The 23,594-nt window shown below is 45.0% G+C and overlaps 1 long non-coding RNA gene across 1 annotated transcript in view; it reads right to left on the reverse strand.

Moving 5' to 3' along the window:
* Positions 1 to 23,594, reverse strand: part of LOC137636881 (uncharacterized) — a 52,008-nt gene that overhangs the window by 20,356 nt on the left and 8,058 nt on the right. Inside the window, exon 2 of the long non-coding RNA XR_011043269.1 lies at positions 6,587 to 6,748. This is a non-coding gene — a long non-coding RNA (uncharacterized lncRNA). The remainder of the gene's footprint in view (positions 1 to 6,586; positions 6,749 to 23,594) is intronic.

The raw sequence follows: 23,594 nt of genomic DNA on the forward strand, positions 1-23,594 counted from the left end.
CGTTTCCTGTTCCTTGTTCCATGTTCCCGAGCATTCCTGTCCGTCCAAGGTCGCGCCCCAGCCCGAGTCTGATGCGTCCGAATAGAGATGAAGATTGGGGGTCTGAACCGCTAACGATAGACCCTCCTTGAGAAGGATGTTGGTCTTCCACCACATGAGAGTAGTCTTCATCTCTTTGGTAACAGGAATAGAGACCGCTTCGAGCGTCATATTCTTGTCCCAGTGAGCTGCTAGATGGAATTGAAGGGGGCGGAGGTTGAGTCTCCCTAACTCGGTGAACAGGGCTAACGATGACAGGGTCCCTGTTAGACTCATCCACTGTCTCACCGAGCATCTGTTCCTCTTCAGCATGCTCAGAATGCACTCTAGGGCTTGGCTGATTCTTGGGGCCGACGGAAAAGCCCGAAAAGCTTGACTCCGAATCTCCATTCCCAGGTAAACGATGGTTTGGGAAGGAATAAGCTGGGACTTTTCTAAGTTGACCAAAAGACCCAGTTCCTTGATCAAGTCCAAAGTCCAGTTGAGACTCTCCAGACAGCGACGACTTGTGGGGGCTCTTAACAGCCAGTCGTCTAAATAAAGGGAGGCTCTGATGTCCGCCAAGTGGAGGAATTTTGCAATATTCCTCATCAGTCGCGTAAACACCATAGGCGCCGTGCTTAGGCCAAAACACAGGGCTTGGAATTGGTACACAACCTTTCCAAAAACGAATCTCAGGAAAGGTTGGGAGTCTGGATGAATAGGAACGTGAAAGTAAGCGTCTTTCAGATCCAACGAGACCATCCAGTCCTCCTGCCTGACCGCTGCTAGGACCGACTTCGTCGTCTCCATAGTGAACGTCTGCTTGGTGACATAAGCATTGAGCGCACTGACGTCCAGCACCGGTCTCCAACCTCCTGTCTTCTTGGCCACCAGAAAGAGACGGTTGTAGAAGCCCGGGGATTGATGGTCCCGGACTATCACCACTGCCTCCTTCTGTAACAGGAGTGACACCTCTTGGTGTAACGCTAGCCTCTTGTCCTTTTCCTTGTAGTTGGGAGAGAGGTTGATGGGAGAAGTGGTCAGAGGGGGATTGCGGCAGAATGGTATCCTGTAACCCTCCCTTAGCCACTTGACAGACTGGGCGTCTGCACCTCTTCTTTCCCAAGCTTGCCAGAAGATCTTGAGTCTGGCTCCTACTGCTGTCTGGAGAGGAGGAGAGTCAATGTTTGCCTTTCGAAGGCTTGGGACCTTTCTTGGACCTGCCCCTGAAACCGTCTGGACGGGTACTTCCTCGGCTGGGGGCTCTGCCACGAAAGGGCGGAATAAATCTTGTAGCAGGAGTATCGGCCACTGGGGTGCGGTAATTTCTAGGAACCGAAGGAGCAACCTTAGCCTTACGTGCTGAAGAGGCCACAAGGTCATGAGTGTCCTTCTGAATAAGAGCCGCAGACAATTCCTTGATAAGGTCCTCAGGAAACAGGAACTTAGAAAGCGGAGCAAAAAGTAACTGAGACCTTTGACAAGAGGTGATACCAGTGGAAAGGAAGGTGCAAAGTTGTTCCCTTTTCTTGAGTACTCCCGAAACAAACATGGAGGCAAGTTCGCCGGAACCATCGCGAATTGCTTTATCCATACAGGACATTATAAGCATGGCCGAGTCCTTGTCAGATGGGGCAGTCTTCTTGCTCAAGGCCCCCAGGCACCAGTCGAGAAAATTAAAAATCTCAAAGGGCCGAAAGACTCCCTTTAAGAAGTGGTCTAAGTCAGAAAAGGTCCAGCAGACCTTAGAGCGCCTCATAGCCGACCTTCGTGGAGAGTCAACCAAACTTGAGAAGTCAGCCTGGGCAGAGGCAGGGATTCCCAAGCCTGGTTCCTCTCCTGTGGCATACCATACGCCCGCCTTAGAAGTCAGCTTAGTAGGTGGAAACATGAATGACGTCTTCCCTAGTTGCTGCTTGGACTGCAACCAATCCCCTAACATTCTCAAAGCTCTCTTAGAAGATCTAGCGAAGACGAGCTTAGTGTAGGCAGACTTAACAGGTTGCATGCCTAGAGAAAACTCTGATGGAGGAGAGCGAGGGGTAGCAGACACAAAGTGATCCGGGTAGACTTCTCTGAAAAGAGCCAGGACCTTGCGAAAGTCAATGGAGGGTGGTAACGACTTGGGTTCCTCCACGTCCGAAGAGGGATCATCCAGGTGCGCAGCTTCCTCCTCAGAAACCTCATCACCTGAGGGTTGAGAAGCGAGAGGTAAAGTTACAGCGGTATGCTGAACGGCAGAATCCTGACAAGCGGGTGCATATACACTTGTGGATTCATCCTCAAGTCTCTGTTGAAGAGGATGAGGGCTGGTAATGACAAAGTCATGAGGCTGGGAAGAAGGAGGCTCTGCGGGAGTCTGGGGAGCAAGCGTGGTGAGAGGCGACTGTAGTAAAACCTGAGGTTCAGGCTGCAAAGACTGCTCAAGCTGAGGAGAAAGAGGTAGATGCATGCGTTGAGGTGGCTGACTCATTGCATGAGGTTCATGTCTCAAGAGTTGCGCTTGCTTCAAGGGTTGAGGTGGCTGCGCAGTAAGAGGTTCCTGTCTCACGAGTTGAGGTTCTTGAGGTGGGTGCTGCGAGAGTTGAGGTGGCGGCTGCGCAGAAAGCGGCTCCTGTCTCACGAGTTGAGGTTCTTGAGGTGCTTGCCTCGAGAGTTGAGGTTCTCGCCTCGAGGAAAGGGGAGGTATCAGCTGCGAGAGCTGAGGTGGCTGCCTCAAGGATGGTAGAGGTTGTCGTACCTCAAGAGGTTGCTGCCTCGAGGATGGTCTTACTGCAAGAAACTCTTGCCTCAAAGGTAGAGGAGGTTGTAAGGCATAAGACTCCTGTCCCCATTGTTGAGGAGGTTGCCGCGTGGTAAGAGGTTCCTGCACAACGCTGGTATCTGGCAACTCCCAACGCGGTAGCTCACGCATGGAGGTAGCTTGAGGAACCTCAACTTCGTACGTCTGGCAGACTGGACTGCGTAGAGGAGGAGGAGCGCTCGTAGGAGGAGGTGTAACCTTCTCTGCCTGAAACTCACGCATCAATACCGCAAGCTGCGACTGCATAGACTGCAGCAAAGCCATCTTGGGATCAACAGACGTTGAGGTCTGTTGAGGCAGAGCCTTAACAGAAGTTGAGGTCTGTTGAGGCATCGCCTTACCTCTCTTAGGAGGCGTGCAGTCACCTGATGACTGCGGCGAGTCAGAGCTAGCCCAATGACTACATCCGGGCTGTACAACTCGTGCGGTCTGGACTTTACGCTTAAGAGGTCTTGAGACCTGAGTCCAGCGTTTTCTCCCCGAAAATTCTTCTGCAGACGAGTAAAATAAGGGCTCAATCGTCTGAGAGTGGAAGTGACGATCTCTGTAAGATACGCCCGCAACCACCGAAGATACTGCTGTGCGCCGATCAAGGCCTGCCGAACCCTTTTGCCCTTCGACATTGCTTCTCCCCTGGGCTTGGGAGCTTGCAAGAGGTCCCGGACTGGGAGGACGACTGGCACGCACAGAAGTACCCTCACGCACAACACTGACACTGACACTAGCACTCGGCACAGCACTGGCACTACCACTTCCCACTGCACTTTTCACTTTAAGTTCCTTGACGTCTGCCAAGAGGAACTTGTGGTCACTCACTACCGATTCCACTTTATCACCTAAAGCCTGAATGGCACGTAAAACATCAGACATATCAGGCTGAGCACAAATAGTAGGATCGGGGGTAGCCACTACAGGGGGAGGAAAAGGTTGAGGATCATGGGGTGAGGAATAAAGCGAAGAGCGAGCCGAACTCCTCCTAACTCTCTCTCTCTCTAACTTAGTGGTATACTTGAGGAATCGAACAAAATCAAGTTCTGAAAGTCCGGCGCATTCCTCACATCGATCTTCCAACTGACAGGATTTTCCCCTACAGTCGGAACAAACGGTGTGAGGATCAACCGAGGCCTTCGGAATACGCCTAATACAAGTCCTACATCGTCTTTGGGGAGGAGCTTGAGAAAGGTCGGACATCTTGAATCAAGAACAGTCAAGGGGGATTCCAATTAAAGCAAAATATCGTTAACCATTAATCAAATCAATCTAAAAGCTATCTAAGCTAAGAGACAAGTTTCCTGTATAGCGAAAGCTGAAATCTTAGAGCAATACTTCACCAAAAACCGTGAACAAGACTCCAAAATTATAAGCGTATCCATGTAAGTCTTGCCGGAAGCACGACAGAGGAAAAATTGAGGTGGTGTCAACAAGAAGTACTGCAGTACCTGGCCACAGGTGGCGCTGGTGAGTACACCCCCTTCTTGTATAGTGATCGCTGGCGTATCCCTTCCGTAGAATTCTGTCGGGCAACGGAGTTGACAGCTACATGATTATCGGGTAAGATTAATATTGAAAAAACAAAAGTACACGCTTTCTTAATGTGCAATTAACTATTTAAAGAGAAGCAATTTTCTAGAACAAAATGATGTTTCCCAAAAAATAGTGGTTTGCTGATGAAATAGGATGCCGTATTTTTAGCAACGATTGAAATGGATGTAAAGTCGGCATAATTTTTTCGTTTCGTATTTAATTGACACTAAGAAAACTAATTTTAGTTTCTTCATCTATATGTAAGTATTGTATAACACGAAGAGAGAGAGAGAGAGAGAGAGAGAGAGAGAGAGAGAGAGAGAGAGAGAGAGAGAGAGAGAGAGAGAGAGAGATCAGCTGTTGTAATGAATGCCGTGTTTTTTCTTTCGTGAGAATTTCATCGCCACAACTATAACAACAACATACTGTACTGAACTTTACAGTATTATACAGACTACTGTAATATGATAAAGTAAAATATTTGTAATAACCTATTTTATATGAAATGGGGCTATTTTTTTTGTTTAAAATTTACATTTACGTACGTAAGACAACTCTCTCTCTCTCTCTTAAAATGTTTTCCTGCTTTGCTACGTATGTATGATTTTATATAGATACGGTAAATAATATTTGTAATAACATTTTCTAAAAACTTTTACTGTAATATCATTATTTATCACTTTCATCATGCGCGTTAAATGCCTTCGTTTGTTTACTGAGCGTACTTTATGACGCCGTCGTTTCAGGCGGCGTCATAAAGAAAAACATTTCATTTGGAAGTCTTAAGAAAAATTAAGTAAAACATTAGTAATAACAAAATCAACATACTGTACTGAATAATCAATATAATCGATGCAAAAACTAACCTATACACAGATGTGTAAATGCGTTTGTTTCTTCATTATGATCAGAAATAAATGTAAACAAAACAGTGGTTGCCATTTTTTATCGTGCTTTTTGGCGTGTTTAGGAAACGCATGATATAAAATCACCTTTAATATTTGTGCCTGTTTTAGTTTAGGGTACTGTAGTACATGCATTAAGTGTTCTGTACATTAAAGGGTAGTTTGTTAACAGTACTACGTACAAGGGAAGGTTTTAAAAGTCTGAATATACATGTTAAATAAATACGTAAATATGGTGTCACTACTTCGCGGATTTTCCCTTATCGCGGTCGGGTCTGGAACCTATCTACCGCGATAAACGAGGGCTCACTGTATACAAATTCCAGGCTTGTGTTAAAAAAAGAGGAATGGATTATTAAATCTTTTACCCCTAGGCTATTTGGAAATTTCCAACCCTTAACCCCCAAGGAACTCCACCAAGGACTCACTTTTCCGTTGTGCTGTCATTTTTTATATATCTGTAACACCAGGACCAACCCCAATAAATATGGCTATGACTGTCTTAAAACCATCCTTTAAGTAGATCCCTATAGCTCAAGAAGCCAGGGTATCAACACCAACAATGCAGTCTATTAACCCTTTAACCCCCAGGCTATTTGGAAATTTCCAACCCTTAACCCCCAGGGGGTTATTTTTTCCCAGCACATCTTGCAGTATATTTTTTTCAAATTGCTCTAACAGCCTTAATTTTTGTCATAGAGAGGTCAGGTTGGTCTCATTCTCTTGGAAAATGCCTGAATTTTTTCAAAAAATTATTAAAAATATGAAAAAATAGAATCTTATAGCATTTTTTGCGAGGACGTACCTTTACGTCCACGGGGGTAAAGGGATGGCTTTTGTGAAACGTACCAGTACGTCCTTTGGGGGTAAAAGGGTTAAGGCCAAATGCTTCATCTCTTACACATCAGGCATATCATCAACCCATACCTCAAAGTAATTCACTATACTGTACCTAAAAACCATAATTAATCCCTATAACAATACTGTATCACTGTGCTGTACTACAGTAAATATAGCACTTGATCTGTACTTATACAGTACTGTATAAATCTAGAATACAACTATGCTAGTCATCAAATAATAGAAAATATTTTTAAAATCACCACAATGTAAAGTAGAACACAAACCTTATCTTGCAATGGAATTTATAGTATAGAGAATTAAAATAAAGTGGTTCCAAATTCAACATGATATATGACAAAATACATCATGGTCATTTAGTATTGTACAAAAGCAATAAGAAATTTCCATTTTAACGAGGATTTAATTGCTAAATGTATATTTTCATTGAAAGGATAAAAACATCAGCTATTTACTGATCAACCATATTTACCTCTTCTTTCTTCAGAACACCGAATACACCGTTATTGAGCCATCATAAAAATTAATGTTCTTGCGAACATTACTTGCATGTCCCTTTCCAAAACTAGCTTGGGTTAGGTTACTTCACTGGCATAAAAGTTCATATCTTGCAGGATCATATTTAACAAGTAACCTGGAATATACAGAAAAATTAGAAAACGCACATACAAAACAGCTTAACCCTTTTACCCCCAAAGGACGTACTGGTATGTTTCACAAAAGCCAGCCCTTTACCCCCATGGACGTACCGGTACGTCCTTGCAAAAAAATGCTATAAAAATTAGTTTTTCATATTTTTTGATAATTTTTTTGAGAAAATTCAGGCATTTTCCAAGAGAATGAGACCAACCTGACCTTTCTATGACAAAAATTAAGGCTGTTAGAGCAATTTAAAGACAATATACTGCAAAATGTGCTGGGAAAAAAATAACCCCCTGGGGGTTAAGGGTTGGAAAATGATATTTTAATTATAAAATAAATTTTTTAATATACTTACCCGGTGAATATATAATAGCTGCTGCTCAGCGGCCGACAGAAAACACACTCAAAAACTCGCGAGCGATCGCTATGAAGGTTGCGGGTGTGCCCACCAGCGCCAACTATCGGCCAGATACCACTCTTGCATGTAAACAAACCCTTCAATTCTTCTCGTCCCGCTGCGTCTCTATTGGGGAGGAAGGGAGGGCCTTTAATTTATATATTCACCGGGTAAGTATATTCAAAAATTTATTTTATAATTAAAATATCATTTTTAAATATTTAACTTAGCCGGTGAATATATAATAGCTGATTCACACCCAAGGCGGTGGGTAGAGACCAGAGTTAATTAAGTTTACAGCGTATATGCTAAGAGTTTTTGACAGTTATCAATATAACAAAACCAAAATATATAGGTACCTGGTAAGGAAGTTGACTTAGACGATTACTCTGCCTTGTAAGTCTGTCTTCCTCACGAAGCCCAGCGATCCTCTTAAGATGCTGAAGGACTCCCAGGAGCTGAAGTATGAAGGGTTGCAACCCATACTAACAGGACCTCATCAAACCCCTAATCTGGGCGCTCTCAAGAAATGACTTTGACCACCCGCCAAATCAACCAGGATGCGAAAGGCTTCTTAGCTTTCCGTACAACCCATAAAAAACAATATTAAAAACATTTCAAGAGACAGATAAAAAAGGATATTGGAATTAGGGAAGTGTAGTGGTAGAACCCTCACCCACTACTGCACTCGCTGCAACGAATGGACCCAATGTGTAGCAGTCCTCGTAAAGAGTCTGGACATCTTTCAAGTAAAATGACGCGAACACTGACTTGCTTCTCCAAAAAGTCGCGTCCATGATACTTTGCAGAGATCTATTTTGCTTGAAGGCCACGGAGGTTGCTATAGCTCTAATTTCGTGCGTCTTAACCTTAAGCAAAGATCGGTCTTCCTCATTCAAGTGGGAATGAGCTTCTCGTATTAAAAATCTGATAAAATATGACAAAGCATTCTTTGACATAGGCAATGATGGTTTCTTGACTGAGCACCATAATGCCTCAGATTTACCTCGTAATGACTTAGTACGAGCTAAATAGAACTTAAGAGCTCTAACAGGACATAACACTCTTTCCAGTTCGTTGCCTACGATCTCTGATAAACAAGGAATATCAAAAAGATTTAGGCCAAGGACGAGAAGGCAGTTCATTTTTGGCCAGGAAACCAAGTTGAAGAGAACAAGTGGCTTTTTCTGTAGAAAAGCCGATGTTCTTACTGAAGGCATGCAGTTCACTGACTCTTTTAGCCGAGGCCAAGCACACTAGGAAAAGTGTCTTGAGAGTGAGATCCTTCAGGGAGGCTGAATGTAATGGCTCAAACCTGTCTGACATGAGGAACCTTAGGACCACGTCTAAGTTCCATCCAGGAGTTGCCAAACGACATTCCTTAGAGGTTTCAAAAGACTTAAGGAGATCTTGTAGGTCTTTATTGTTGGAAAGATCTAAGCCTCTATGCCGAAAGACCGAAGCCAACATGCTCCTGTAGCCCTTGATCGTGGTAGCTGAAATGGAGCGAACTTTTCTCAGGTGTAAGAGAAAATCAGCGATCTGGGCTACAGAGGTACTGGACGAGGATACAGATGCTGACTTGCACCAGTCTCGGAAGACTTCCCACTTCGACTGGTATACTCTAATGGTAGAAGCTCTCCTCGCTCTTGCAATCGCACTGGCTGCCTCCTTCGAAAAGCCTCGAGCTCTAGAGAGTCTTTCGATAGTCTGAAGGCAGTCAGACGAAGAGCGGGGAGGCTTTGGTGTACATTCTTTACGTGGGGCTGACGTAACAGATCTACTCTTTGAGGAAGACTCCTTGGAAAGTCTACCAGCCATCGAAGTACCTCGGTAAACCATTTTCTCGCGGGCCAGAGGGGAGCAACTAACGTCAACCTTGTCCCTTCGTGAGAGGCGAACTTCTGCAGTAACTTGTTGACAATCTTGAATGGTGGGAATGCATATAGGTCCAGATGAGACCAATCTAGAAGAAATGCGTCTATGTGTATTGCTGCTGGGTCTGGGACTGGAGAGCAATAGATTGGAAGTCTCTTGGTCATCGAGGTTGCAAAGAGGTCTATGGTGGGTTGACCCCAAGTCGCCCAAAGACTCTTGCACACGTCCTTGTGGAGGGTCCATTCCGTAGGAATTACCTGACCCCTCCGACTGAGGCAGTCTGCTAAGACGTTCAAGTCGCCCTGGATAAACCTCGTTAACAGGGAGATGCCTCGATCTCTTGACCAAATGAGCAGGTCCCTTGCGATCTCGTACAGCGTCAGGGAGTGGGTGCCTCCTTGCTTGGAAATGTATGCCAAGGCTGTGGTATTGTCGGAGTTGATCTCTACCACTTTGTTTCGAAGGAGACTCTTGAAGTTCATCAAGGCCAGGTGGACTGCCAAAAGCTCCTTGCCGTTGATGTGCATGCTCCTCTGACTTGAGGTCCACAGACCTGAGCATTCCCGACCGTCCAGGTTCGCACCCCAACCCAAATCCGACGCGTCTGAGAAAAGTACGTGGTTTGGGTTCTGAACTGCTAGGGAAAGTCCCTCTCTCAGACTGATATTGTCGTTCCACCAATTCAGGCATGCCTTTACTGGTTCGGAGATCGGGATTGAGACCGTCTCTAACGTCTTGTCCTTTTTCCAGTGAAAGGCTAGATGGAACTGGAGAGGTCGAAGGTGTAGCCTTCCTAGCGAGACAAACTGCTCCAGGGATGATAGAGTTCCTACTAGACTCATCCAATTCCTGACTGAGCATCGTTCTCTCTTCAACATCAGTTGGACTTTGAGCAGGGCTTGCTCTATTCGGGGGGCAGACGGAAAAGCCCGAAAAACTGGACTGCGAATCTCCATCCCTAAATACAGTATAGTTTGGGATGGAATCAGCTGGGACTTTTCTAGGTTGACCAAAAGTCCCAATTCCTTGGTCAGATCCAATGTCCAATGAAGATCCTGCAGACAGCGATGACTGGACGAGGCTCTGAGAAGCCAGTCGTCCAAGTACAGGGAGGCTCGGATTCCCGATAAATGGAGGAATTTTGCTACATTCCTCATAAGCCTCGTAAACACGAGAGGAGCAGGACTTAGGCCAAAGCACAGGGCCCGAAACTGGTATACCACATTGTTGAAAACAAACCTTAGAAACGGTTGGGAATCTGGGTGTATGGGGATGTGGAAGTATGCGTCTCTTAGGTCGAGAGAGACCATCCAGTCTCCCTTTCTGACCGCTGCTAAGACTGATTTCATGGTCTCCATGGTGAACTTTGTCTTCGTAACAAAGACGTTGAGTGCACTGACGTCTAGCAACGGTCTCCAACCTCCTGTCTTCTTCGGTACTAGGAAGAGACGGTTGTAAAACCCCGGTGATTGAAGGTCCGAGACTTTCACCACCGCTCCCTTCTCTAGCAAAAGAGACACTTCTAGGTTCAGGGCTTGTCTCTTTGACTCCTCTCGGTACCTGGGAGAGAGGTCGATGGGGGAAGTCGCTAGAGGAGGTTTGCGTACAAATGGAATTTTGTACCCCTCTCTGAGCAACCTCACAGATTGTTGGTCTGCGCCCCTCTTCTCCCAGGCCTGCCAGAAGTTCTTCAGTCTGGCTCCTACTGCTGTCTGAGGCTGCGGGCAGTCAGACTCTGCCACGTGAGGACTTGGCTCCTCTCTTCTTTCCTCTCTTTCCCTCGGCACGAGTACTTCCCCTGCTGGGAGCTCTGCCACGAAAGGGCGGAATAAATCTGGACGCCGGAGTGTCTATCCTAGGTCTAGCAGAAAAGGATGTCGAAGGAGTCCCTTTGCGAGCAGAGGACGCCACCAAGTCATGGGTGTCCTTCTGCACGAGTGAAGAAGCTATGTCCTTAACCAATTGTTGCGGGAACAAAAACTTTGATAAGGGAGCAAAGAGCAGTTCATATCTCTGACAGGGAGTAACTCCTGCCGACAGAAAAGAGCAAAGGGACTCTCGCTTCTTTAAGACTCCCGACGTAAAAGAGGAGGAGAGCTCATTGGAACCATCGCGGATGGCTTTATCCATACAGGACATAATTAGTAAGGAGATATCTCTATCAGCCGATGAGATTTTCCTACTTAAGGCTCCCAAACACCAGTCAAGGAAGTTGAAAACTTCAAAGGCTCTGTAAATGCCTTTCAGCAGATGGTCAAGGTCCGAGGAGGACCAACTAATCTTCGAGCGTCTCATGGCTAGGCGGCGGGGAGAGTCTACAAGGCTTGAGAAGTCACCCTGGGCAGAGGCAGGGACTCCCAAGCCGAGAACTTCTCCCGTGGCATACCAGACGCTCGATCTAGACGAGAGTTTAGACGGAGGGAAGGCAAAGGCCGTCTTCCCCAAACTCCTCTTGGTTTCCAACCAGTCGCCTAAAAGCCGTAAAGCCCTCTTGGAAGAGCGAGAGAGCACAAGTTTTGTAAAGGCTGGCATGTTAGCAGGTACGCCTAGAACAAACTCAGACGGCGGCGAACGAGGAGCAACAGCGACGAAGTGATCGGAAAACAACTTAAAAATTAACATGACTTTCTTAAAGTCCATTGATGGAGGAACTGTTCTGGGTTCGTCTACATCCGAAGGATGATCATCATGCTGAGGGTCAGCAACGTCCTCATCTGAAGGATCCTCATCTGACAACTGCTGAGAAACAAGCAAAGGGGTTGGCAATGCTTGACACGCAGCGTCCACACGCACTGGTGCATTAGTAGCGGACCAGGATGCAACGTCATGTAACTGCTTAACAGTCTGTGAACTGTCAACAACAACAGGTGCGGGAGGACGCTCGGCGTCCACTCGAGACTGTTTTGACTGCCTAGTCTGAGCAGTCAAAACAACTCTAGACTGCGGTGGTTGACGCTCAGCGTCAAAACAAGTCAACTCCGCTGGTTGGCGAACGTCCTGAACGTCAACAGGAGCATTAGGAAGTGGCCTAACGTCCAAATGCGGCTGAAAATCAACACGTGACCGCATCGAGTGAGGCTCTACATATCGAGACTGACGTGACTTAGCTACGCCAACGTCAACAGGACGCACAAAGGTTCGTTTGGGCGGCTGAAGGCCAGGATCTCGATGAGATAAACGGCTAGGCTCAACGTGAACCTTATCGGCAGAATAGTCTTCCATAAGGGAGGAGAGCTTAGTCTGCATGTCCTGCAGTATAACCCATTTAGGGTCCACGGGAATGGGTGCAGTAAACGACGGGGTTAACGTCTGAGACGGCACAACCTTGCCTACACCAAGACTCTCTGAGCCTGTGTAACGTTGCTGCTTAGGCGGCGAGCAGTCATCCGATGACTGCAACGGGTCAGAACTGTCCCAATGACTACATCCAGGACGCTGGACCTGTCCTGAAGGGACCGACTTTCGCTTAAGGGGCCTAGAAACCTTGCTCCACGGTTTCTTATGCGAAAAGCCTTCGGATGACGAGGAGAAAATGGGCTCTCTCGTCTTATGGTAGGGGCGATCTTGGTGAGATACGCCTGATACCATAGAGGGAACGTCTGTTCGCTGATCAAGGCCTCTCGAACCCATAAGTCGTACGACATTACTTCTCCCCTGGGCTTGGGAGCTTGCAAGAGGTCTCGGACTAGGTGAACGACAGGCACGAACAGACGAACCCTCGGTCGCAACACTGTTCACAACACTTTGCGCACTAATCACTTTCCCACTATTTTCCGCTGTGGCACTCTGACACTTAAGCTCTTTAACGTCAGCCATGAGTTGATTACGATCAGTTGCTAACGCTTCAACTCTTTCACCCAAGGCATGAATAGCACGTAACATGTCTTGCATAGATGGTTCCTGAGTGCCAGAAGGGGGGTTAGGTACAACACTACAGGGGAAGGATTAGGGTCAGGGGCATGTGGAGAGGAAAAATCTACTGACCTAGAGGAACTCCTCCTCACCCTATCTCTCTCTAGCCTACGTGCATACTTATCGTATTCGAGCCAATCGAATTCCGAAAGGCCCACGCATTCCTCACACCGATCTCCCAATTGACAGGTTTTACCCCGACAATTGGAACACACAGTATGTGGGTCGAGAGAGGCCTTTGGAAGACGCCTATTACAGTCCCTAGCATTACACTTACGAAATCTAGGGGCTTGTGAAGCGTCAGCCATTTTGAATTAGTCAAAGAAAGTCCAAAAAACAATCCAAGTCATCAACAATTAAATCTGTCCAATAAAGAGTTCAAGAGTTTAAGTTGAGGAAAAACACCTGCACTGCGAAAGCTCAAACCAAAATGAAGTACTCCACCAAATATGTTGAGAAAACTCCAGGTTATACAGCGAGTATTGATACGTCTTGTCGTCAAGGTCGACAGAGAAGAAATTGAAGGGTTTGTTTACATGCAAGAGTGGTATCTGGCCGATAGTTGGCGCTGGTGGGCACACCCGCAACCTTCATAGCGATCGCTCGCGAGTTTTTGAGTGTGTTTTCTGTCGGCCACTGAGCAGCAGCTATTATATATTCACCGGCTAAGTTAAATATTCAAAATTTATAGGATATTAGATCTATTAATGAAGCACTATAGAAAAATAATCCTAGACTATCCTGCTATCCTTCTTGAAGGATATTGCAGGATATCAAGTGTAAATCATAAGAGATTCTGGTCTAGAAATGCTACAGTCTACTTTTGGCACAAAATCCTTCAGTCTCATCTTTTCAAGAAAAAAGCTCTCAAACAACCGAAGGAAATCCATACAGAGCCTGAAATAAAATCAATACTACCAACATATAATAACCACGAATGGGAGACTTTCTCAATCGGAGAAAAAGAAGAACAAGGAATCTATGATTGTGAATTTGCCCATCATATATGGTTAGTGATCAGAATATTACAGAATTAATGTAGATAGCTACAAAGGCTTCCATTAAAATGAACTTCTCATTTATTTCTAAGGGGAAATGTCTTAGAACAGACTGTCAAATGAAAGATTATCTCGTTGGGAGCTTCCTAGTATAATTTTCAGTGAATCTAGATTTGAATTTTTAAAATATAAATGGTTACAAAATCATACCCTTTCCTAAACGTTGCCTTCCTGATATTTTACAATATGAAAACTCTCAAGCTAAGATCCCTTGTTTACTGAAGCTGATTTCAAATACATTTGGTCCAAGGAAAATTTTTTAAAAGGCTGTCTATGAGAGTTTACAGTATGTAAAAGGCCAATACTAAATGCAGACTTGAATTATCCAAGTTTGTAAAATGCCATGTCAACTTGTGTAGTCTTTGCCTTCAAAGCCTAGATACGGCACAAGAATAAAATTCCTCATAAAATATCCATTCTAAATGGAACCTCTATCTGCAGATCTTCCACATATATGTCTAAACATCTATTCATGAAGAATACTATGAAATAATATCTGATAAAAAAGCATTGATGGCATTTCATCAAGCCATGTTACTCTAAGGAAATCGGTTAGTTTATTAATTGCACTGTATTTCCGTAAAATCGGTGGAAAAGCATAGACGTCCAGGCCAGCCCATAGATATTAAAATGCATCCTCTAATGACACTGCCTGATGCAGAACTGGTGATCAGGAACTTTGGAGCTTCTTGTGGAGTCTCGTCACAAAGAGGCAGATCATTGGGATGCAAAAATAAGTCAATAGGCTCCTCACCCCTTGAGGATTAAAGGACTATTCCAATCTGACCACTTTTCCTTGTCGACTTAGGGTGTCGACGATAACATTACTTTTATTGGGAATGACTATTCCCGACAGTTCGACTGCTTTCTTCAGTGCCTACTCATTAGCCAGCATCGCCAACTTGATGAGGTGCTTTGAAACATACAGTACTGTACTTCCTTTCTTTTTGACATATACTACTACAGGTGGTGTTGTTGCTCATCCAATCAACAGAGTGACCAATCAGATCTTATTAGAATGACTGCAGTGTCAAGAACGCTGCTTTCAGTTCCAGAAGGTTGATGTGCAGGCTTTTTTCTTCTTGTGACTAGCGACCTGCGATGAACTGGCTCCTTAAATGGACACCTGAACTTTCTTTTAAAACATAGAAAAAAAGAAGCAGCACTGGTGAAAGGCACTCATTCGAGAGATTCATATCCCTCAGCCATCCATCTTGATCAGACATCAATTCTTGTTTCATTGCTGACCATCATTTCCTCAGACATCACTAAAGTGACTGCTGATGTAAACTGCAGTAAGGGATGAGTTTCTCTGATGATGGCAGATGATCCAGTAAGTACTGCTGACGTGCTGGGAAATGTTAATGGCGTAGAAAAGGGCATGCTACTCCTGTGACTCTTGAGACCCAATCATAAGATGGAAAGACTTGTCCACTAACATCTTTTGATATTCCATCCTCTGTTAGGGTATGATGCTGAATTTTTCTAGATTTACCATGATCCCTAGATCATGGCAGAAGGAGAGAAGTTTGTTCTGATGTTGAAGGAGTTGCCTCCATGAGAATGTAAGGATTAGCCAATCGTCCAGGTATATCAGTGGCCGAATCCCATTGGCATCCTCCAAAGCAGATATGCTTGTGAAAACTAGAATGAATACTTAGGAGGCAGTCAACTGTCCACAGCACAGAACTTTTAATTCTTTTACCCCCAGGCTCTTTGGAAATTTCCAACCCTTAACCCCAGAGGGTTATTTTTTTCCCAGCACATTTTGCAGTATAATTTTTTTAAATTGCTCTAACAGCCTTAATTTTTGTCATAGAGAGGTCATGTTGGTCTCATTCTCTTGGAAAATGCCTAAATTTTCTCAAAAAATTATCAAAATTATGAAAAAAACAAAAATCTTATAGCCTTTTTTTGCAAGGACGTACCGGTGCGTCCATGGGGGTAAAGGGATGGGTTTTGTGAAACGTACCAGTACGTCCTTTGGGGGTAAAAGGGTTAATTTGAAGATTGATGAACAGGGATCTGGGAACATGCATCTCTCCGGTCCAGAGAGCTTATAGTCATTCTCCCCGATGGCCATTCTTACTGTGCTTGCTATATCAATCTTGAATACATTTTGTTACATAAACTTGTTCATGGTGGAAGGGTCAATTGCAGGTCTCCAGCCTCTTGTTGATTTTTCCATTAGGAATAGACAACAGTATAAGCCTGGAGACCCATCCAAGAATACATGTAGTGCATCTTTTCCCATCATCTTTTGGGCTTTTCCTTGAAGAATTACATCTTTCTGAGAATTCTGGTGGTATGACGACAATCTCGTCGTCAAAGTCTGATTGAGAAGAGGACAAGAGATAGTGAACGGGAAGTGGTATCAGTGTCTGAGGACCTCCACTGTCCAGTCCTCTGCCCTGTAGTACTGCCCTTTGCCTACCATAATGGGTTATAGCTCCCCTTCTACCCCTTCCCCTTATGCACTGGATGTAAGAGTTGTAGTGAATCCATTGCTCTTTTAACCCTTTTACCCCCAAAGGACGTACTGATACGTTTCACAAAACTCATCCCTTTACCCCCATGGACGTACCGGTACGTCATTGCAAAAAAATGCTAAAAAAAAATTTTTTTTCATCTTTTTGATAATTTTTTGAAAAAATTCAGGCATTTTCCAAGAGAATAAGACCAACCTGACCTCTCTATGACAAAAGTTAAAGCTGTTAGAGCAATTTGAAAAAAAATATACTGCAAAATGTGCTGGGAAAAAAATAACCCCCTGGGGGGTTAAGGGTTGGAAATTTCCAAATAGCCTGGGGGTAAAAGGGTTAATAGACTGCATTGTTGGTGTTGATAACCTAGCTTTTTGAGCTATAGGGATCTACTTAAAGGATGGTTTTAAGACAGTCATAGCCATATTTATTGGGGTTGGTCCTGGTGTTACAGATATATTAAAAATGACAGCACAACAGAAAAGTGAGTCCTTGGTGGAGTTCCTCTACTTTTCCGCCGTTCCTTCTACTTGTGTGTGGAAAAAAAAGAACCGAGCTCTGGCTAATTAGGGCGTTCCTCAAAGCCAGAGCCTCTAACCTAAGGAAGCCCATAATTTCCTTAGGACATCGCCCATGTCTGCATCGTCATTTCAAAGAACTGTCTTTGGTTCACCTACAGGAGAATGGGTACAGTACTGTACTTGTGTCTTTATGGAAGGCAGGTAAACGCAAATCGGTCTGGACTTGCCTTAAGGTTACATTAATATCGTCATTCTTTGTCGCCTTCCCTTTGGAGGACACCGACAGCCAAGGATCAGAAGCCAGAGTTCATTAGGGCGTTCCTCAAAGCCAGAGCCTCTAACCTAAGGAAGGCCATAATTTCCTTAGGACATCGCCCATGTCTGCATCGTCATTTCAAAGAACTGTCTTTGGTTCACCTACAGGAGAATGGGTACAGTACTGTACTTGTGTCTTTATGGAAGGCAGGTAAAAGCACATCGCTCTGGACTTACCATAAGGTTACATTAATATCGTCATTCTTTGTCGCCTTCCCTTTGGAGGACACCGACAGCCAAGGATCAGAAGCCAGAGTTCATTAGGGCGTTCCTCAAAGCCAGAGCCTCTAACCTAAGGAAGGCCATAATTTCCTTAGGACATCGCCCATGTCTGCATCGTCATTTCAAAGAACTGTCTTTGGTTCACCTACAGGAGAATGGGTACAGTACTGTACTTGTGTCTTTATGGAAGGCAGGTAAACGCAAATCGCTCTGGCCTTACCATAAGGTTACATTAATATCATCATTCTTTGTCGCCTTCCCTTTGGAGGACACCGACAGCCAAGGATCAGAAGCCAGAGTTCATTAGGGCGTTCCTCAAAGCCAGAGCCTCTAACCTAAGGAAGGCCATAATTTCCTTAGGACATCGCCCATGTCTGCATCGTCATTTCAAAGAACTGTCTTTGGTTCACCTACAGGAGAATGGGTACAGTACTGTACTTGTGTCTTTATGGAAGGCAGGTAAACGCAAATCGCTCTGGGCTTACCATAAGGTTACATTAATATCGTCATTCTTTGTCGCCTTCCCTTTGGAGGACACCGACAGCCAAGGATCAGAAGTCAGAGTTCATTAGGGCGTTCCTCAAAGCCAGAGCCTCTAACCTAAGGAAGGCCATAATTTCCTTAGGACATCGCCCATGTCTGCATCGTCATTTCAAAGAACTGTCTTTGGTTCACCTACAGGAGAATGGGTACAGTACTGTACTTGTGTCTTTATGGAAGGCAGGTAAACGCAAATCGCTCTGGGCTTACCATAAGGTTACATTAATATCGTCATTCTTTGTCGCCTTCCCTTTGGAGGACACCGACAGCCAAGGATCAGAAGTCAGAGTTCATTAGGGCGTTCCTCAAAGCCAGAGCCTCTAACCTAAGGAAGGCCATAATTTCCTTAGGACATCGCCCATGTCTGCATCGTCATTTCAAAGAACTGTCTTTGGTTCACCTACAGGAGAATGGGTACAGTACTGTACTTGTGTCTTTATGGAAGGCAGGTAAACACAAATCGGTCTGGGCTTGCCTTAAGGTTACATTAATATCGTCATTCTTTGTCGCCTTCCCTTTGGAGGACACCGACAGCCAAGGATCAGAAGCCAGAGTTCATTAGGGCATTCCTCAAAGCCAGAGCCTCTAACCTAAGGAAGGCCATAATTTCCTTAGGACATCGCCCATGTCTGCATCGTCATTTCAAAGAACTGTCTTTGGTTCACCTACAGGAGAATGGGTAGAGTACTGTACTTGTGTCTTTATGGAAGGCAGGTAAACGCAAATCGCTCTGGGCTTGCCTTAAGGTTACATTAATATCGTCATTCTTTGTCGCCTTCCCTTTGGAGGACACCGACAGCCAAGGATCAGAAGCCAGAGTTCATTAGGGCGTTCCTCAAAGCCAGAGCCTCTAACCTAAGGAAGGCCATAATTTCCTTAGGACATCGCCCATGTCTGCATCGTCATTTCAAAGAACTGTCTTTGGTTCACCTACAGGAGAATGGGTACAGTACTGTACTTGTGTCTTTATGGAAGGCAGGTAAACGCAAATCGCTCTGGCCTTACCATAAGGTTACATTAATATTGTCATTCTTTGTCGCCTTCCCTTTGGAGGACACCGACAGCCAAGGATCAGAAGCCAGAGTTCATTAGGGCGTTCCTCAAAGCCAGAGCCTCTAACCTAAGGAAGGCCATAATTTCCTTAGGACATCGCCCATGTCTGCATCGTCATTTCAAAGAACTGTCTTTGTTTCACCTACAGGAGAATGGGTACAGTACTGTACTTGTGTCTTTATGGAAGGCAGGTAAAAGCAAATCGCTCTGGGCTTACCATAAGGTTACATTAATATCGTCATTCTTTGTCGCCTTCCCTTTGGAGGACACCGACAGCCAAGGATCAGAAGCCAGAGTTCATTAGGGCGTTCCTCAAAGCCAGAGCCTCTAACCTAAGGAAGGCCATAATTTCCTTAGGACATCGCCCATGTCTGCATCGTCATTTCAAAGAACTGTCTTTGGTTCACCTACAGGAGAATGGGTACAGTACTGTACTTGTGTCTTTATGGAAGGCAGGTAAATGCAAATCGCTCTGGGCTTACCATAAGGTTACATAAATATCGTCATTCTTTGTCGCCTTCCCTTTGGAGGACACCGACAGCCAAGGATCAGAAGCCAGAGTTCATTAGGGCGTTCCTCAAAGCCAGAGCCTCTAACCTAAGGAAGGCCATAATTTCCTTAGGACATCGCCCATGTCTGCATCGTCATTTCAAAGAACTGTCTTTGGTTCACCTACAGGAGAATGGGTACAGTACCGTACTTGTGTCTTTATGGAAGGCAGGTAAACGCAAATCGCTCTGGGCTTACCATAAGGTTACATTAATATCGTCATTCTTTGTCGCCTTCCCTTTGGAGGACACCGACAGCCAAGGATCAGAAGCCTGAGTTCATTAGGGCGTTCCTCAAAGCCAGAGCCTCTAACCTAAGGAAGGCCATAATTTCCTTAGGACATCGCCCATGTCTGCATCGTCATTTCAAAGAACTGTCTTTGGTTCACCTACAGGAGAATGGGTACAGTACTGTACTTGTGTCTTTATGGAAGGCAGGTAAACGCAAATCGCTCTGGCCTTACCATAAGGTTACATTAATATCGTCATTCTTTGTCGCCTTCCCTTTGGAGGACACCGACAGCCAAGGATCAGAAGCCAGAGTTCATTAGGGCGTTCCTCAAAGCCAGAGCCTCTAACCTAAGGAAGGCCATAATTTCCTTAGGACATCGCCCATGTCTGCATCGTCATTTCAAAGAACTGTCTTTGGTTCACCTACAGGAGAATGGGTAGAGTACTGTACTTGTGTCTTTATGGAAGGCAGGTAAATGCAAATCGGTCTGGGCTTGCCTTAAGGTTACATTAATATCGTCATCCTTTGTCGCCTTCCCTTTGGAGGACACCGACAGCCAAGGATCAGAAGCCAGAGTTCATTAGGGCGTTCCTCAAAGCCAGAGCCTCTAACCTAAGGAAGGCCATAATTTCCTTAGGACATCGCCCATGTCTGCATCGTCATTTCAAAGAACTGTCTTTGGTTCACCTACAGGAGAATGGGTACAGTACTGTACTTGTGTCTTTATGGAAGGCAGGTAAACGCAAATCGCTCTGGGCTTACCATAAGGTTACATAAATATCGTCATTCTTTGTCGCCTTCCCTTTGGAGGACACCGACAGCCAAGGATCAGAAGCCAGAGTTCATTAGGGCGTTCCTCAAAGCCAGAGCCTCTAACCTAAGGAAGGCCATAATTTCCTTAGGACATCGCCCATGTCTGCATCGTCATTTCAAAGAACTGTCTTTGGTTCACCTACAGGAGAATGGGTACAGTACTGTACTTGTGTCTTTATGGAAGGCAGGTAAACGCAAATCGCTCTGGGCTTACCATAAGGTTACATTAATATCGTCATTCTTTGTCGCCTTCCCTTTGGAGGACACCGACAGCCAAGGATCAGAAGCCAGAGTTCATTAGGGCGTTCCTCAAAGCCAGAGCCTCTAACCTAAGGAAGGCCATAATTTCCTTAGGACATCGCCCATGTCTGCATCGTCATTTCAAAGAACTGTCTTTGGTTCACCTACAGGAGAATGGGTACAGTACTGTACTTGTGTCTTTATGGAAGGCAGGTAAAAGCAAATCGCTCTGGCCTTACCATAAGGTTACATTAATATCGTCATTCTTTGTCGCCTTCCCTTTGGAGGACACCGACAGCCAAGGATCAGAAGCCAGAGTTCATTAGGGCGTTCCTCAAAGCCAGAGCCTCTAACCTAAGGAAGGCCATAATTTCCTTAGGACATCGCCCATGTCTGCATCGTCATTTCAAAGAACTGTCTTTGGTTCACCTACAGGAGAATGGGTACAGTACTGTACTTGTCTTTATGGAAGGCAGGTAAACGCAAATCGCTCTGGGCTTACCATAAGGTTACATAAATATCGTCATTCTTTGTCGCCTTCCCTTTGGAGGACACCGACAGCCAAGGATCAGAAGCCAGAGTTCATTAGGGCGTTCCTCAAAGCCAGAGCCTCTAACCTAAGGAAGGCCATAATTTCCTTAGGACATCGCCCATGTCTGCATCGTCATTTCAAAGAACTGTCTTTGGTTCACCTACAGGAGAATGGGTACAGTACTGTACTTGTGTCTTTATGGAAGGCAGGTAAACGCAAATCGCTCTGGGCTTACCATAAGGTTACATTAATATCGTCATCCTTTGTCGCCTTCCCTTTGGAGGACACCGACAGACAAGGATCAGAAGCCAGAGTGCATTAGGGCGTTCCTCAAAGGCAGAGCCTCTAACCTAAGGAAGGCCATAATTTCCTTAGGACATCGCCCATGTCTGCATCGTCATTTCAAAGAACTATGTCTTTGGTTCACCTACAGGAGAATGGGTACAGTACTGTACTTGTGTCTTTATGGAAGGCAGGTAAACGCAAATCGCTCTGGGCTTGCCTTAAGGTTACATTAATATCGTCATTCTTTGTCGCCTTCCCTTTGGAGGACACCGACAGCCAAGGATCAGAAGCCAGAGTGCATTAGGGCGTTCCTCAAAGGCAGAGCCTCTAACCTAAGGAAGGCCATAATTTCCTTAGGACATCGCCCATGTCTGCATCGTCATTTCAAAGAACTATGTCTTTGGTTCACCTACAGGAGAATGGGTACAGTACTGTACTTGTGTCTTTATGGAAGGCAGGTAAACGCAAATCGCTCTGGGCTTGCCTTAAGGTTACATTAATATCGTCATTCTTTGTCGCCTTCCCTTTGGAGGACACCGACAGCCAAGGATCAGAAGCCAGAGTGCATTAGGGCGTTCCTCAAAGCCAGAGCCTCTAACCTAAGGAAGGCCATAATTTCCTTAGGACATCGCCCATGTCTGCATCGTCATTTCAAAGAACTATGTCTTTGGTTCACCTACAGGAGAATGGGTACAGTACTGTACTTGTGTCTTTATGGAAGGCAGGTAAACGCAAATCGCTCTGGGCTTGCCTTAAGGTTACATAAGTATCGTCATCCTTTGTCGCCTTCCCTTTGGAGGACACTGACAGCGAAGGATCAGAAGCCAGAGTTCAACCAGGAGAATGATGAGGTCCCGGGGATTTCTTATACTACGAGGATGACTCAAAAGGAGAAGAATCTGATTTGCTTGGTTCTCTCTCTCTCTCTCTCTCTCTCTCTCTCTCTCTCTCTCTCTCTCTCTCTCTCTCTCTCGTCTTTACACCAAAATATTTATACTCCTGCCACTAGGAGGACAATGACTTACATTTCTCATATGACGGAGACTGTAAGCAGTCATGACCTCTGCATAAAGGGCACAGCAGATGGGAATCTACACTGACAACTTGCTCATGACTGTTACGCACCGCCTGACAAATATTCCTGGGCATGACTGCATGCCTAAACATGGTTTCTCCATTTAGTAGGTAGTAGGTTGGCCAGGGCACCAGCCACCCATTTTGATACTAACACTAGAGAGTTATGGGGTCTTTTGACTGGCCAGATATTACTACATTGGATCCTTCACTCTGGTTACGGTTCATTTTCCTTTTGCCTATACAGTCCCTTACCGAATAATCTGGCCTATTCTTTACATATTCTCCCTGTCCTCGTACACCTGACAACACTGAGATTACCAAACAATTCTTCTTACTGTACTGTAATTGTTCAGTGGCCACTTTCCTCTTTGTAAGGGTAGAAGAGACTCTTTAGCTGTGGTAAGCAGCTTTTCTAGAAGGGCACTCCAAAATCAAACATTGTTCTTTAATCTTAGGTAGTGCCATAGCCTCTGTACCATGGTCTTCCACTGTCTTGGGTTAGAGTTCTCTTGCTTGAGGGTACACTCGGGCACACTGTTCTATTTTGTATCTTATTTCTCTTCCTCTTGTTTTGTTAAAGTTTTTATAGTTTATAAAATGATATTTATTTTAATGTTGTTGCTCTTCTTAAAATATTTTATTTCTCCTTGTTCCCTTTCCTCACTGAGCTATTTTCCTTGTTGGAGCCCCTGGGCTTATAGCATCCTGCTTTTCCAACTAGGGTTGTAGCTT

This window comes from Palaemon carinicauda, chromosome 3, assembly GCF_036898095.1.
Source record: "Palaemon carinicauda isolate YSFRI2023 chromosome 3, ASM3689809v2, whole genome shotgun sequence".
Lineage (NCBI taxonomy): Eukaryota > Metazoa > Arthropoda > Malacostraca > Decapoda > Palaemonidae > Palaemon > Palaemon carinicauda.